This window comes from Macaca nemestrina, chromosome 8, assembly GCF_043159975.1.
Source record: "Macaca nemestrina isolate mMacNem1 chromosome 8, mMacNem.hap1, whole genome shotgun sequence".
NCBI classification, from domain to species: Eukaryota; Metazoa; Chordata; class Mammalia; order Primates; family Cercopithecidae; genus Macaca; species Macaca nemestrina.
The window spans coordinates 34,239,061-34,255,932 of record NC_092132.1 but is presented as its reverse complement, the minus strand read 5'-3'; the positions used below and the strand labels follow the sequence as shown (position 1 = coordinate 34,255,932).

Genomic DNA, 16,872 nt, shown 5'->3' with positions numbered 1-16,872 from the left:
TCTCTTGACCTCATGATCTGCCTACCTCAGCCTCCCAAAGTGCTGGGATTACAGGCGTGAGCCACTGTGCCTGGCCCCAGTTTACTATTTTTTTTTTTAAATTATACTTTAAGTTCTAGGGTACATGTGCATAATGTGAAAATTTGTTACATATGTATGCATGTGCCATGTTGGTGTGCTGCACCCATTAACTCGTCATTTACATTAGGTATATCTCCAAATGCTATCCCTCCCCCCACCCCCTCCCCACAGTGTGTGATGCTCCCCAGTGTGTGATGCTGGACTGGGGTTAGCCAGTGATCTCATTGTTCAATTCCCACCTATGAGTGAGAACATGCAGTATTTGGTTTTCTGTTCTTGCAATAGTTTGCTGAGAATGATGGTTTCCAGCTACATCCATGTCCCTACAAAGGACACGAACTCATCCTTTTTTATGGCTGCATAGTATTCCATGGTGTATATGTGCCACATTTTCTTAATCCAATCTGTCACTGATGGACATTTGGGTTGATTCCAAGTCTTTGCTATTGTGAATAGTGCCTCAATAAACATACATGTGCATGTGTCTTTATAGCAGCATGACTTATAATGGGCAAAGACTTCATAATGGGGTTTCATCATGTTGGTCAGGCTGGTCTCAAACTCCTGACCTCCTGATCCACCTGCGTCAGCCTCCCAAAGTGCTGGGATTACAGGCATGAGTCACCACGCCCAGCCCCAGTGCTCTTTCTTAAACTGTAGTTTGGCACATGTTTTATCCTTAGACTCCCCAAATGGTCTTGTTTCCTATTACTAAATGGCAGCATTATAATTATAAGAAAGAACAATAATAATTATTTCCTTTCCACTATTTCCTGCTCTGTAAATACCTCTCTACCTTAACCAGGGAAGGTTAGACAGTTATTTTGTTACCATACATTTATATTAAATCATCTTTTTTTTATCTTTTGTTACATTAGTTTTGTAGTTATTTTAATAAAATTTGTTCTCAACAGTTTTTGACAACATAAGGCTATCTGTAATTTTGTTTTTTTCTCTTGTGCTTAACTATTTCACATGCACATCCATCTTCAATAAATGATTTTTTGAATATGTGTAATAATCTTAAATTTAAAATGCTGATAGTGTGTTTTTCCTTTTAATAGTGAAATGAAATTAGATAACCAGTGAAGCATATGTTTTTTTCAAACATGTGTAATCGTTTAGGATTATAAAGCCTTGAATATTTTATATGCTTTACTCCAAAATGACTAAATACTTCCACTCCTCTGTTGTACAAATTATATTAAAAATCACTTAATATGCAACAGAAGAACAATAAATGAGAAAAAATGCAAACAAATATACACAAACGTATATTAAGTTAATTCGGACTGTAGTCCTGTCAATGTCACACAACTCAGTTTTGTACAGACACACTCTAAATCACTCTTTTTATTTTTTAACAGTGCTAATTATAAATATGAAACAAATAATATTTTTTAGTTAAGCAATGACTATAAAATCAATAATTAGAATGTACACTTGATAAAACGTTCACAAGGGTAAAAAATCAGATTTCCATAAGATAGGGCAAAGTATTGTGTTTGTCTATATTGAACACATTGACCATCACTAAACAGACTTTCTGTATATGATATACTTCCCATTTTCCCTCTTTAGACAAGAGATATGTAAAACTTTATCCATGTTGTCTTTTAGGTTTTTGATCAAAATCAGCTAACAGGCCTTATGGTGCTTGAATCCACAGAATTTAGGAGAATAAAAATGAGCATTCTTATATTAAAAGGCCAGATATCTTGACTTTCAAGGATTTACTCTTAAGACAATCAGATATAATTTGCTTGATGTATCTTTTGAGACTGTCAAATTTGAGTTCCTTTTAATATTCATTCACGATTTACAGTAGAAAATTGTGAGTACAGTGACTTTTATAATCAATAAAATCTATTTATTATTTTCCCCTTATTGTTTTTGAGACAGCATATTGCTATCACTGCAAAATGTCTAAATCAGTGTGTCTCTTTTCAAGCTACTTCTTTCCTTGCTTCAAATCCAGAGTGAAAATACCCTGGCTACTGTGGAATGTTTTGACTAACGAAAAGTTGTCGTTACAACCAAACTGGTTATTGCAATGCTCCTGAGGACAGATGTGGCCTGGATACAGAAGTCAATAGCAAAGGCATTTCTGAGGAGTTGGAACATTGAATAACTGACACTTATTTGTTTTACTTTTATTTGTTAATGCCAACTCCATTCAATTACTTCTGACTCACATAGGCTACCCGGGGTGGGTCAGTTTCTTTCACTTTGTCATATTGCACAGCAGAATATACTTGCCCGTGCATTTTTCTTATCCCATATGATTTCATTTTTATCTTTTTTTTAAATCAAACATGTCCTGGTATTACACCAAAGTCAGAAAAGAAAGGAGTCCAATTAATCACACAAACTAAATTAGTTGAGGTTTTAATCTGAATTTTTTAAAAGTTCCTATTCTTATTTACTACAAAAGGTTGATAGTAGGATTCTCATTTCTCTCTCAGGAGTATAAAACAACAATATATTTAATAAAACAAATTTTGGTTAAAGTTTTAAAAATTATTTTGACCCTTTATAGATATTGTGATAAGAGTTTGTAACATTTTTAGCTTTTATTATTATTTTGTAATTTCAACTTTTATTTTAGATACAGGATGTACATGTGCAGGTTTGTTACATGAGTATATTGCATGATGCTGAGGTTTGGATATAGATCCTGCCACCCAGGTAATGAGGATAGTACTCAATGGTAGTTTTTCTGCTATGAGAAAGGCAGATTTCTTGATGTATATATATAATAACTGCTGCCTTAAATATTTTCTATCAAATTCCTAAAAGTAGTACTAAATATCATTAACCCTATTTAAAGAGATCTCACATATGATGGGCCATAGTACATAGTACATAAACAAATATATTAAAGGCACTAACATTTTTACCAATATACTTAAAATCTAAATAAATGTTACAAAATGTTGAAGAAATATGGCTTGGGATAAACTTTCAAGTAGATGGCTATTTATATTTTAACTACTATTAGTTTTTAAATATTTTTATTCCCTTTTTCATATTTATTTGGTTCAAATATATTGATTTTAAAATACAGACCTTTTAATTGTTTTCATTGCTAAACTCTTCGTATAGTCAACATGATTAAATGGTATGTGGACACAAATGACCAATTTAACTTTGCAATCAATATTTTAAAATATTTTTTCTCAAGTAAACTTTGCCATTGGAAATGCTACCAAGGCAGTGTGTGTGGAATTCTATAATAACCCACCATCCTTACCGGCTTCTTTGATGTTGATTATACCAATGATCTGGACGCTGTCAAAGCACACATGTTTGAATTTATATGAGAGACTACAATAGCAATCCTTTTATGATATTTTTCCAGAGAGTGTAACCTCAAACCTGCTGCTACCAAAAGCTATCAGCATCTAAACAGAGAAACAAATGTTTCTTGGAGTATTACACTAAAATTATGTCCTCCAACTCTACTTTTCATTACTATGAAATAAACTCCTAAACTGACTGTAGCTACCAGAGGGGCTGAGAACGACAATGGAATTTTAATGACATTCTCTGTATTATTCCTTTAACTTGTTTGTGCTTTTGCAGCAACAAAATAAGAAAATACTCAATGAAACCATTTTTGTATTTTCTAAAAAGATTTTATGAAAAGTGTTGATGTGTTCAAAAGTAATTAGGTAAAAGAAATAGATTGAGACAGTCAATCATTTTGAAATAAATATAAAAAGCAATAATTTCCTAACTTTTCAGCTAATTATTATTTATTTGATTTTTAAAAAATGTTTGGAAATAATTATTATACAAACATGGAATAATTATATCTAATTTTATTCTTAAAGTAAAATGTATAATTAGAAGGTATATTAATTGAAAGGAGAAATTAAACTATAATTTCATACTGCAGTGCTTACCAGATGGTTCTCTGCTGTACTCCTACCACTCACAAAGTAGTTCTAAAAGAATGTATATACATCCTAGAGTTTTAAAAATTGTATTAAGGCCGGGCGCGGTGGCTCACGCCTGTAATCCCAGCACTTTGGGAGGCCGAGGCGGGCGGATCACAAGGTCAGGAGATCGAGACCACGGTGAAACCCCGTCTCTACTAAAAAAAAATACAAAAAATTAGCCGGGCGCGGTGGCGGGCGCCTGTAGTCCCAGCTACTCAGGAGGCTGAGGCAGGAGAATGGCGTAAACCCAGGAGGCGGAGCTTGCAGTGAGCCGAGATCGCGCCACTTCACTCCAGCCTGGGCGACAGAGCGAGACTCCGTCTCAAAAAACAAAAAACAAACAACAACAACAAAAAAAATTGTATTAAAGCTATACTATATAATCTCAATTTAAGTATCAAAAGCATATTAATATATTTAAAATGCTGAGGAATCATACAAGAAAAATAATTTAGTTTATTTTATCTATCATTTTCCCAAAAATATTAGACAATAAGAAACTTTTTCCAATGCATATTGATTATAATTTTAATATTCCAAACTTACATTTCAGAAAATATTGTTTCACGCCATAGGTGGGCACACTTTTTTAGTAAATGGCCATATAGTAAACATTTTTGTTTCTATGAAAGAGAAGGTCTTTTGCTATGTCTATCATTTCTGTTACCACTACTAAAGTCAACAATTGTAGTGTGAAAGCAGCCGCAGACATCAGAAACAAAGGAGTATGACTCTGGCCCAGTAGAACTTTATTTATAAGAACATGCGGCAAGCTGGGTTTGGCCCATTTTGTTGACTGACCCCTGATCTACATACCATATTCTGAAGCAGGTTTGTAAGGTCTAAGATTTAATGAAAGTGTTTATTGATAAAAATGAGGAAAAATGAGTAGGTCAAGATTACACTTCTGGCTGCTCAGTCTAATAGCTGTACTTTTAACAAGTTTTCAGTTAAACTCAATCTCCTCTATACCTTCCTCAACTATAAAATATAATGACAATAATATCTAATGAAATTATTACAAACTATATGAAAAATAAAACTTAGAAATTATGTGCCATATATTTGCTTAATCAAATGATAGCTATTGTCTTTTTCAATTATTTTACAACTACATGTGATATTTTCATAAAAATAGTCTGCTGCTAAAACATAATTTAAAATTCTAGAGTAAGATTTCCTCACCTTTACTTTACATTCGGTTGTTTAAAAAGCTTTAAAAAATTTAAACAACGAAAACATCCAGCTAGTGTTTTTCGTATGTTAAATTTGTTCATTTTCTTTATGCAAAAGCGTTTTGAATAAAATCTCTCATTTTTAATTATCTATTTTTTCTTTGAAATTTTTGAATTATCTATTTTTTCCTAATGAAAATTATTTTCTTTTGCCTAATGAAAAGTATGGCTCCTGAAACTCTTTAAATTTCAATTTTTATAATTGCTGCTCGAATGTAACAATGAGCATGTATACTTAAGCAAGCAATTAATATGACTTTAAAGTATGTTTTATTCCTAACCAAATCTCCCTTTGTTATTTCAATATGGGTATCCAATTTGAGAATTTGAATTTTACTAATTTGCATGCATCCATTCTAATTTGCATGTATCTTTTGGAATAAGCCATTTTTTACATAAACATAAAACTAAACAAACAAATACTATACACTTAGACATGTAGCGATTAGTTAAATCACTACTTCCCCTACGTCAACATTGGTGGTAGTCTTTGTGATATTTTATAGCAAAAAAAGTTTAAAGAATAAAGCCAGATTTTAATTGAAATTGGCTAGTAAACTTCTCAGTCTTAATAATTCCATGATGAAAAGACTAGGTCAGAACTTTTCATTTTAGATGTTATATGTATATATAAAATATATTTATACATATATATATTTAGTGTCGTTCAGTGTATATGCTCCCGAAATTTCACACCTATGATCATGTGCCGAAGACAATATGACTTTTACAGAAAAAATGAGGGTATAATTTGAATACCAGCTCTGCATTATGATCTTTATTTTCATATTTATTTATTTATTTATTTTGAGACAGAGTCTCTCTCTGTCACCCACTCTGGGGTGCAGTGATGTGATCTTGGCTCACTGCAACCTCCTAATCTCCTAGGTTCAAGCAATTCTCCTGCCTCAGCCTCCCGAGTATATAAGATTACAGGTGCCCACCATCACACCCAGCTAATTTTTGTATTTTAGTGGAGACAGGGTTTCACCATGTTGGTCAGGGTGGTATCGAACTCCTGACCTCAAGCGATCCACCCTCCTTGGCCTACCAAAGTGCAGGGATTACAGGCATGAGCCACCGTGCCCAGCCTTATGATCTTTAAACTTCAAAATGTTAAGGTTTTTTTGTGCCCTCACTTTTCAAATACAAAGTGGAAGCAATAATGTCTTCATTGCAGATTGCGTTTAGAATTACATGAGATTAACCATTCTGTGAAGAGCCTAGAAGAGTAGCACTACATTGGAATATATAATGTACCTTCAAAAACCCAAAGTCCAAGCCACAGTCGTATTAATTAAATTAGAATACCTGGGTATGAAATCCAGGCATCAGCATTTTTATTATTCTCTCAGGTGATTTTAAAATGCAGCCAAGTTCAACAATTATAGGTCTGCAGCAAGAGTTCTCAAACTTCAATTAGAAATTGATCAACTGGGGGTTTTGTTACAGTCAAGGCTGAGCGGTACCAGGCAGGCTTCTGAAATTCTTCCCTTCTGAAAAATACCCACAGCTGATGCTGGTGACCGCTGTGCATGGAGTATACTTGGAGTAGCAAGGGCTCAATGATACTGTTTTTATTTACTATCTGCAGAGGAGGTTTGAAATCCAGGCAGAAAATCGGAAACTGGTTTATTTGTTTACTTTTCAATTCACTACAGTGATGCAATTATTATGCTCAGCAAACTAAGTTGGAGTTTAAGGCACAATCTCAATTATTATTAGTATAAATTACAAATATGAGAAGTTTATTTCCAAAAAATAATGATTCCTCTTCTTTTCCTTCTGAGGTTAAACTGAAAACTACACAGGAAACATTTATAAATAGAAATTATAAAAATTACAATTTTAGTTCCAGAGATATATTATATATAGCGCAGTCAAATTATATTTTGTCTAAAAATTATAGTGAGTTTAAATTCTGAATCAGATTTAAACTTTTTAAATTAAAAAGCACTCCTATTTTCTATTCTACATTATTAAAAGGGTATTCTAAGATATAAACATGTATACACACACACACACACACACATACACAGACACCATATTGTGCTTACAAAAGAATTACATTAGCATGAATGTATGAATATGAGAGTTTTTCTAGATGGATGCTTCTGAAGAATTGTAGCCATTCCATTTTTGAGTCTTTTTGTCTTCTTTCCAAATAAGCTAGTGATATTAATGAGATTTTTTTGTTTGTGCCTGAAGAGTTTCTTAAAACTGTTATGGGGCTTCAGAGAGATTACCTCAGGTTGTCCCTACATTTTATTTTATATGCTATTGCTTTTTCAAAAAGACGTGTCTTTCAGTGATTGAAAATTGCTTCTTGGAGAAATCATTAAAAAAAAAAAAATCCCTCAAAGTGTCTAGATTTTTTCTCTCTTTGAATATATTTTAAACTACTTACTTAAAAAGGTTATATTTGTGCACTATTCACTTGTTTTATTATAATTATTTGCAAATAGTCGGGGACACACAGGTTATTAGTGCCGTATAGCACTAATACGAGAATTGTAAAACACAGTCGTTTTCTTTTGGGGAGGTGTAGAGGAGAACTTACAAGTGGAGAAAGAGCAGAGTGCACAAGATACCAAATCTTCCATTGTCTCAGATGGAGCCGTGCCAGCGTCCAGCGCTGGACTGCACACGTAATGGCTGCTGTTCTCAGAAAGAATACTCCAACTTCCTGAATATTTTATGCATCATAGAGACAGGGAGTCAAAGAAATTCTAAATGAAACCATAAGAATGAAATTTGCTCCTCACTGAGGAAAAGCCTTTGCTCAGATATAACTCACCTGTGTCTATTACGTGAGTAATATCTATCTATCTATCTATCTATCTATCTATCTATCTATCTATCTATCTATCTATCTATCTCTATAATCAATTATCCATCTGTCTTATCTATCATCTATCTATCTTATCTATCATCTATCTACTATCTATCATCTATCTATCTATCTATCTATCTATCTATCTATCTATCTATCAATCATCTCTCTCTCTCTCTCTTATCTATCTAAACAATCACAACATTGTGTAATGGTAAAAAAATATGGAACAAATAGGATTCCCAATAGCTGATGATGGAAGTAAAATGATTGCAAACTCTTTGGAGAGTTCAGTGAAGTTAAATACACAAAATATAACCCAGCAATTTCTCTCTTAGCAAATGGAAATGCACAGTTCCTTGAATAATGTCATTTAATTCAACATCATTTTGTTATTTTCATATAATGTTGATGAGAAAAAAAAAAAAATGATTCCTGTCTGGAGCCACTGCCTGCGGTGTTTGCAAGTTCTCCCCATGTCTGCCTGGGTTTTCTCCAGGTCTCCTTGTTTACTCCCGCACCCTAAAGATGTGCATGTTAGGTTCCTCGGCATGTCTATATGGTTGCAGTCTGAATGAGGGTGGGAGTGTGTGTGAGTGTGTCTTGCAATGAAATACCGTCCTGCGTAAGGTGGGTTCTTCCCTTGGGCCCTGAGCTGCCAGGATAGGCTGTGGTCACCTGTGCCCCTGCACTGGGGAATAAGATTAGAAAGTGAGTGGATGCCAAACACAAATTGTCCTAAAATAAACATCTGTAAAGTATATGATGATTAGACAAATGCACAGCAATAAATGATGTGGGAGGAAAGCTCTCAGCAAGCCTGCCATATTTGTGATTGCTTTTGACCTGCATGGCTGTAGAAGGTGCTCCTTACAATTTTTGCTTTGCAACCACTTATTCCTTGATTTAACTCACCACGATGACCACCATCACTCACTGATTCACTAAAAATTGTGAGTTATTATCTTACCTGTTTTTATTAATCTTTCTTAAGTGTATATATAGCTCATATTTATTTTAATGTTCAATGATAGAAGTCTTTCAGGTCTTTATTTGGAAGTTGGGTAATGTTTTTGTGATCAGAACTATGATATGGGAAATTAACTCTTGTTTTTGTCACTTAGCCTACAGTAAAATTGATTTAGTTATACATCATTTTGCTTACAGTCACCATTTCCAAGAACCTATCAACAATGTTAAGGACTTACTGTATATATGCTTCAAGCCCATGTGCAAGAATATTCATAGAGGCAGTATTTAGAATAGAGGCAGTATTCAGAACACAGAAGTGACTCAAATATATCATCAATAGAATATTAAAAGTCTGCACAAAAGGATACTGTATTAAAAAAAATAAACTAGTTATGTTGACATATTAAGTTAAATTTTAGAAACATAATGCATACAAATATATGATTTTATAAATCTAGAATACAAAGCTAGGCAAACTTTTATGGGGTTAAAAATCAAGCTGTTACTTGCCTTTGAGTGAAGAAATTACTGACTCAGAGGTGGCAGGACAGGAGCAATACCAGTATCAGTAATTTTTAAAACTGGTGTGTGATTATTAAATTGTTAATTTTTAAATAATTTATTGAAATTTAGCATTTATGATTTGAACACTTATATCCATGTTTTACATTTCATTTTTAAAGATGACTGGAAAAACTAAACATTTGGAAGTAATTCTTTTGTATTTAAGCTGTAAATATAATTTTTGTCCTTGTCTAGAAAAAATTACATTCAAAGGGGCATATTATATTCAAATCAAGCATGAATTGGTGTCCAGGAGACCTGGATTTACATTCTTATAGTTGCATTAAGTATTGGGATGACCTCTGCAAAATAACCTTTTTGAACTTAATTCACCCTGTCTACATAATTGAAAATCTGAAGATTGAGTTCAATACTTCTGACACTAGCAAGCTGTTTCATATTTGGGTTCTCCAATAGAGAATACAATATCCATCTTACCTTTACTCCTAAGAAACACAAGCTCTTTTTCAATCTGGGCACAATATTCCTTACAAAGTTTGGGTGAGTAATATGTTTACTTGCAACCTCTTTTTTGTCCCATTAGGTAGAAGTTCTTGGTAGTGAATGATAAGAGCAAGTGTTGGGTGAGACTGACAGTGCCATTTCAATGTGGCTGAATCTTTAGGGAAGGGCTTGCCCTCTTCCCTTTCTTTCTCCTTTCCACTATTCTGGCATCCTGGTATAGTCAATGCAGAGCTGGCGTAAATGAGGCTCAGAATGTCTAACAGCTATTGGCTGCTGTTGACTCAGCAGTGTCATAATTACCAAGGCGCAAGATAACCCAGGCAGCTACGTACAGCTGGGGCCTCCCTTTGTTTTTTATACTAGCCTAACATTGTCATAGCTGGAGTTCCAGAAGTCAAAATAAAACAATCGACTTAAAAACCATAAACAAGAATAGTGAAGTATGGTATAGAGAGCTCCATAGATGCTCAACCCTGGAATACTTAGCTCCATACTTCTTTTATATGAAGTATGAATTTCTTTTATATGAAGTTTTAAATTTAATGTTTTGATTAATTCAATGCTATAAAGCATTTTTGCTAATACAATAATGAATGTAATCTTCAACAATGTGGGCTGACATATAATTATAATATGCTATTTTTTGGCAAAATAACATTAATTTTTGAAATTAATTATTAATGATAAAAATAATGAATATCAAACATTGAGCCTACAACTGCATAATCACTGCCCTTTAATTTATAACCTCCACAACAAATTTCTGCATACCCCTCTGCTTTTACTGATATCCTTGGAATCTATCTGAATTCTTGCTAAAATGCACTTTCTTGTTCTTCCTCTAGAAACACATAATTAATTGAGTTCACAAGTCTATTAATTATTGCACATCACTGGACTTATGTTTCAGAGATATCTGAAATTTTTTTCATATCTTCTGTCTTTCAGAAGATATGAAGTATTTATTTATATTGCTATTTGTACTTTTTGCTTTTCACTCTCCAGTCGGTATAGTTGTTATACTGTTCTGTTGCATAATATTTTTACAACTCTTGCATTTTGAGTTATTTTGTAAAAATAATCTTACACTTGCTTATGAAGTCAAGGTTGCTGTTTAGCTCTCAATTGGAAGAAAGATTCAAAACGTATATGGTTTCTCCTTGGGTCATGAATAACACATTCTGAATATGTTAATTTACATAGAGCATCTCAGCATGTAGTAGATATTCTGGGTTAAATCGTGTCCCTCCAAAAGATTTGTTGCAGTCATGACCCAGTACCCCAAAATGTGATCTTATTTGGAAATAATATAATTACAGATGAAATTAGTTAATTTAAGATTTGGTCCTGCTAAAGAAGGCTGGGACCTTAATCCAGTATGACTTGCATCCTTATAAGAAGAAGACAGAGATAGGAAGGGCACCGCATGAAGACAAAGGCAGAGACTGGAGTGATGCACCTGCAAGTCAAGGAAAATCAAGGATTGCAGGCACACACTAGAAACTAGGAGACAGGCAATGAACAGATTCTCCCTCAAAGTCCTCATAAAGAACTCACCCTGCCAACACCTTGATTTCAGACTTTTAGATTCCAGAACTGTGAAAAAATACATGCGTTACATTAAGCCATCCATTTTTGATACTTTCTTATGGCAGCCTTAAGAAAATACTACAGTAAATATTGACTTTTATTTAAGAAGTACATATATTGGCTTATACTCACTCAGCTGATGTATTATTATTGTCTTCTGAAAAAATGTAAAACTACACAGTATTAAGCATGTGGGCTTTAGAAATAAGTTGGACTCAGATATTTACTCAGTCACTTATAACTGTGTGGTAAGAAAAAAAGTATTCATGCTTTTTAACTCTGAAAGTCTCATTTATAATATGTACAAAATATTTTCTTCCTCAGCATGTGAGACCTGATATTTAATTTTTTTTTTTTTTTTTTTTTTTTTTTTGAGACGGAGTCTCGCTCTGTCACCCAGGCTGGAGTGCAGTGGCCGGATCTCAGCTCACTGCAAGCTCCGCCTCCCGGGTTTACGCCATTCTCCGGCCTCAGCCTCCCGAGTAGCTGGGACTACAGGCGCCCGCCACCTCGCCCGGCTAGTTTTTTTGTATTTCTTAATAGAGACGGGGTTTCACCGTGTTAGCCAGGATGGTCTCGATCTCCTGACCTCGTGATCCGCCCGTCTCGGCCTCCCAAAGTGCTGGGATTACAGGCTTGAGCCACCGCGCCCGGCCTCTGATATTTAATTTTAACTGGTATCTTTAAAGTTTTTTCCCTATATTGTTTGGCTTACAGAGGTGAGAAGTCAACATCACTTGCCCTTGCTTGCACACAAACACATCTTGTTAACACTACATGCATACATTACAAACGTATAGACTATGTAACGCCACAAGGTAAAGTTATGAACAAATTGTTCTACTTTACCCTCTTAGTCTTTCTTCTCACTGAAGAGTTTAGAATTGACACAGTGTAATGTCAGGTAATTCTAATATTGCTAATTAAATACACAGAGTCACATTTTCTACAGCTAGCAGTGATGTTTCTTAGAATTACCAGTGTTACAAATGGAGTTACTTCCGTATTGTCAATATAACTCACCTGTGTCTATTACATGAGTAACCTGGTCAGCTGATGAGATTGCTATTTGAGTCAATGCATCTTTTTGTAAGTACATATTAAGCCATATTACAACATAAAGTAATTGGTTCCCTCATGTTGAACGTTAATATGTAATTCTTACTATTTCCCAGTGAATAGCCAAGGAATTTAGGCAATCAAAGCATCCATGAGGCTTTCATCACTCATTTAGCATCAGTTCTAAACTGAATGATCTGAGAAGTTCACTGCAGTTTTTGTGTGAACCTAAGAATAGGACAGTGGTGTAAGCGCTGCCAGATGTGCTTCTACATTTGGAATGTACATAATGTAAGGTTTTCTTGAAGAAATACTTCAACTAGAAAGTAGGCAAGAGTATGTTGCATAAAATCAAGATAGTATCTATAAATATAACAACATAAATTCAATAGTATATTCTGTGTAGTGCAAAGAGAGGTAGTATAGTATGGTGTTTTTGTATATAATTCATTGGGTCAGACTGCATAAGGTGGATTATTTCTTCATCACTTAATATTTGTGTGATCTTAACTAATGGCTCCTTTACTTTGGACTTCAATTTCCTTATCTTTATAATGGAAATAATAATATTTATTTACGTGACTATCACGGGTCTTCCAAATAGTCCAACAACTTCTCCATGTCCCCTGGAAGTAAGTTCAAGGCAAAACCATTTTTCTGGTGGGGAAAAAAAAAAAAAAAATTACCTGATTGATTTCTGGAATTTATTTTAGTCAAAGAGTAGGATGCATGTGTATGATTCTTCAGTTTCTCTATTCTTGTGATAACCTTAAGTGGACCAGGGAGAAAGAACAGAAAACAACTCCATACACTTCCAGGCTTCCATCCTTGATCCACAAATGGTATTCTCTTTGCTTCTAAACATTGTTTCTCCTGATGCAGTTAACCTTCAGTGATTGTCATGGGCCATGGCTAATCTGTAGTTTAGGGTTCTAATTCAACGACTTGTTCATTTGTGGGATGCTCATACAACCTTTTGATTAAAATGTTACTTAGTCTGGGCACATTGGTTCAAACCTGTAATGGCAGCACTTTGGGAGGCCGAGGCGGGGGATCACTTGAGATCAGGAGTTCGGGACCAGCCTGGCCAACATGGTGAAACCTCGTCTCTACTAAAAATTGAAAAATCAGCTGAACGTGGTGGCTCGTGCCTGTAATCACAGCTGCTTGGGAGGCTGAGGCAGGAGAATCACTTGAACCCAGGAGGTAGAGGTTGCAGTGAGCTGAGGTCATGCCACTGAACTCCAACCTGGGCAAGAGCGAGACTCTGTCTCCAAATAAATAAATAAATAAATAAAATAGTTAATTAAAGATGAAGTTTGAATATTACAACTTTCTTGTCCTTGTATCTGGCCTATAATCATGAGCAATCTGTGCTCTCTGACTACTTCAGAGAAGAAGCTTATTCTTCATAATGTTATTTACATCCAAAGAATGTTTATCACAAGTGAAAGGCAACATTAGACTCAGTTGTTCTTTTTCTTACTGAAGGAATAGTTATGAACTCTTGGAACTTAAATATTCCATTTCTCAGTAATGGCTAAAGTTTAGGGCCCCATTGTCTTTCTTTGAGAATTTAAAATATGTTATTTCTGATATATATTTTTGCCATAAATTTACGCTATATAAATACCTCATGCTTTTTTTTTTTTTTTTTTTTTTTTGTTTTTGTCTAGATTCTCAAAGAACTGATTCTTTTTCTTGAAGTCTAGCAGTTTTACTGGAATACATATTGATCATTCTGGAACATTATGTAGTTTTCTTTTTTTAATTCAATAAAATTTTTCTGAACAATACATTTTAGTATATGTTCTGCTCCCTTGCCTGATTTACTGCTTCAGAAATTTCTATTAACTCAGAGTTTTATTGTCTACATTTAATATTCATTACTTTGTGGTGAAAAACTTATATTGCTTTTATATTTTGCTTTTTCTTTTCTTTTTAACTTTTATGCTTCTTAATGCATTATTATTTTTGTAATTCACTCCTGAGTTCTTATTTGTTTAATCTTAATTTCTAAATACTTAAAAAAACTAATTATTTCTGCATTCCTGCCACCCATTTCAGATATTTGTAGCTTTCACATATTGTATTTTCATATGTCCTATAAATATCTTAATGTTTCTTAATCATTTTGAATAACAAGTTAAGGTTATGATATTTTTAGCAGATTTTTGGTGTGACTATACAGTGTTAGTAGCATTCCTAATCCTCTTGTTCTCAAGATAATTTTGGTTAAAATTAGACCTTCATAATTTTCTATGAATGCACGTGTTTGTGTATCTGTGTGTGTGTGTGAAATTAGTTTCTGTATGTTTTAGGCAGAAGCTTGATTCAGTAGCTTTTCTGAATTCACAATATTTGCTTTTCTATTGTGTCATGTTGTGTTAAAAATATGGGTTCCTCAACCCATAGCTAAGGTGAACTTCTCATTTTAAACAACTGCAAAACTGTACACATTTATAAGTAAACTGTTTTCTGGTGCTGGATAACAAACAGCAAAGTCAAAGAGGCTGGATCCATAAGTGAGCTCCACATTCACCCAAGGTTTTACCTTTGAATGTATTCCTAATCAGGAAAGCAGATCCCAAGCTGAGCCGAGGTGCATACATGGGAAGATCAGAGCTTCTCAGTTCGCAAATTTGTTAGGCAGGTTTTGGGAATGGTAAAATTATACAGAGGAGAACCCCCACCCAGAAAACTGTGAAGGGATTCTCCTAAAGTCCTTGGCCAAAAGCTTGGCCTCTGGGAAGACCATTCATTGAGGCCTCTGGGAAGCCTAGCAGCAAGTCATTGTTGATGCATAGAGAATCAAAGGTTACGCATTTCTGAAGCTAAAGCTCTGCCAGAGCGAAGAACTCTCATGAAGCAATTAGATTATTTAATTGAAACTTATGAAGGCAATTTTGTCAGGCAACTAAATTACTGGTGGATACTCCTGAATCTGTTCAAGGAGATTGTGTGTGTGTGTATGTATGTGTGTATACATACATTTGTATGTGTGTGTGTGTGTGTGTATACACGTAGTATATGGGAAAAACTGCAATAAGTAGGAACACATCAAGGGTTGACCCGTATGTTGGAAATAGAGGACAAGGACTTTGATGCTACCATTATAAATATAAATACAGACATGAAGAACAGTGTCATCCTGTTGGTTGAACAAGACTCTATAGAAATAGAATCTATTAAAATGAAAATTCTATAACTAAAAATCATAATACTGACAAACAATTGTATATTGATTATGTAATATACCATATTGAGAAGTTAGAAAGCCAATCCACACAAATTGAAAGTAGAACAAAGGGAATACTAAAAATGAAGGTAGACATTAACAAAGTTGGAAACATAAATTTAAGCTTACAGATAGAACATATTAGTTATTTTGATAAATTCCTAACAGAGTTGATCAAGATAAAAAATGAAAAAATAAATAATCATTAGAAATGATGGAGGTACCATTAGACATTGTAAAGACTTTAAACTAGCGAACAATATGAAGAAAACTGTTTACATTAATAAATTATTTACATGACATGAACAAATTTCTTGAAAACTCAGTTTAGCAAACATGATACAAAAGGAATTTAAAACACTAAAGGGCCCTACATCACTTTAGAAGAATTATACTTTTAAAACATTTTGCAAAAAGTCTCAAGGACCTGGTGGCTTCATTGGTATATTTTGTCAAACTTTTAATAATGAAAACATAGTAATTTTATAAACTTCTTTCAGGAAATAAAGGTGAATTGTATTTTATTTATCTCATTTAAGTCACTCAAAAATAAAATATGAATTTCTTAATCAAATTGTAAAAGCATATAAAAATTTTAACACACTAAGGCACGGGTTTATCCCAATTATGGAAGTTTGTTTTAATATTTTAAATCAAACAAAGTAGTCTTGCACATTATCAACAAAAAAATTTTAAGAATTATCTCAACATATTCAGGAAATGTATTGACAAAATCCAAAACCAATTTATAATTTAAAAAAAAAATTTCATAAAATAGGAATAGAAATTAACTCTAAGGTTAGAATAGATTGTGTATAATCTACAACTAAGATTATTATTGTTAAAATATTAGATGGCTCCTTTTAATTTGGAGATTAAGAGTATGTTATC

At 33.7% G+C, this 16,872-nt stretch overlaps 1 long non-coding RNA gene across 7 annotated transcripts in view; it reads right to left on the bottom strand.

Moving 5' to 3' along the window:
• The window catches only part of LOC105475962 (uncharacterized), a 132,822-nt gene that overhangs the window by 102,503 nt on the left and 13,447 nt on the right, over positions 1 to 16,872 (bottom strand). For all 7 annotated transcript variants that reach the window (XR_011606818.1, XR_011606820.1, XR_011606819.1 and 4 more), the window contains exon 2: positions 13,322 to 13,400. This is a non-coding gene — a long non-coding RNA (uncharacterized lncRNA). The remainder of the gene's footprint in view (positions 1 to 13,321; positions 13,401 to 16,872) is intronic.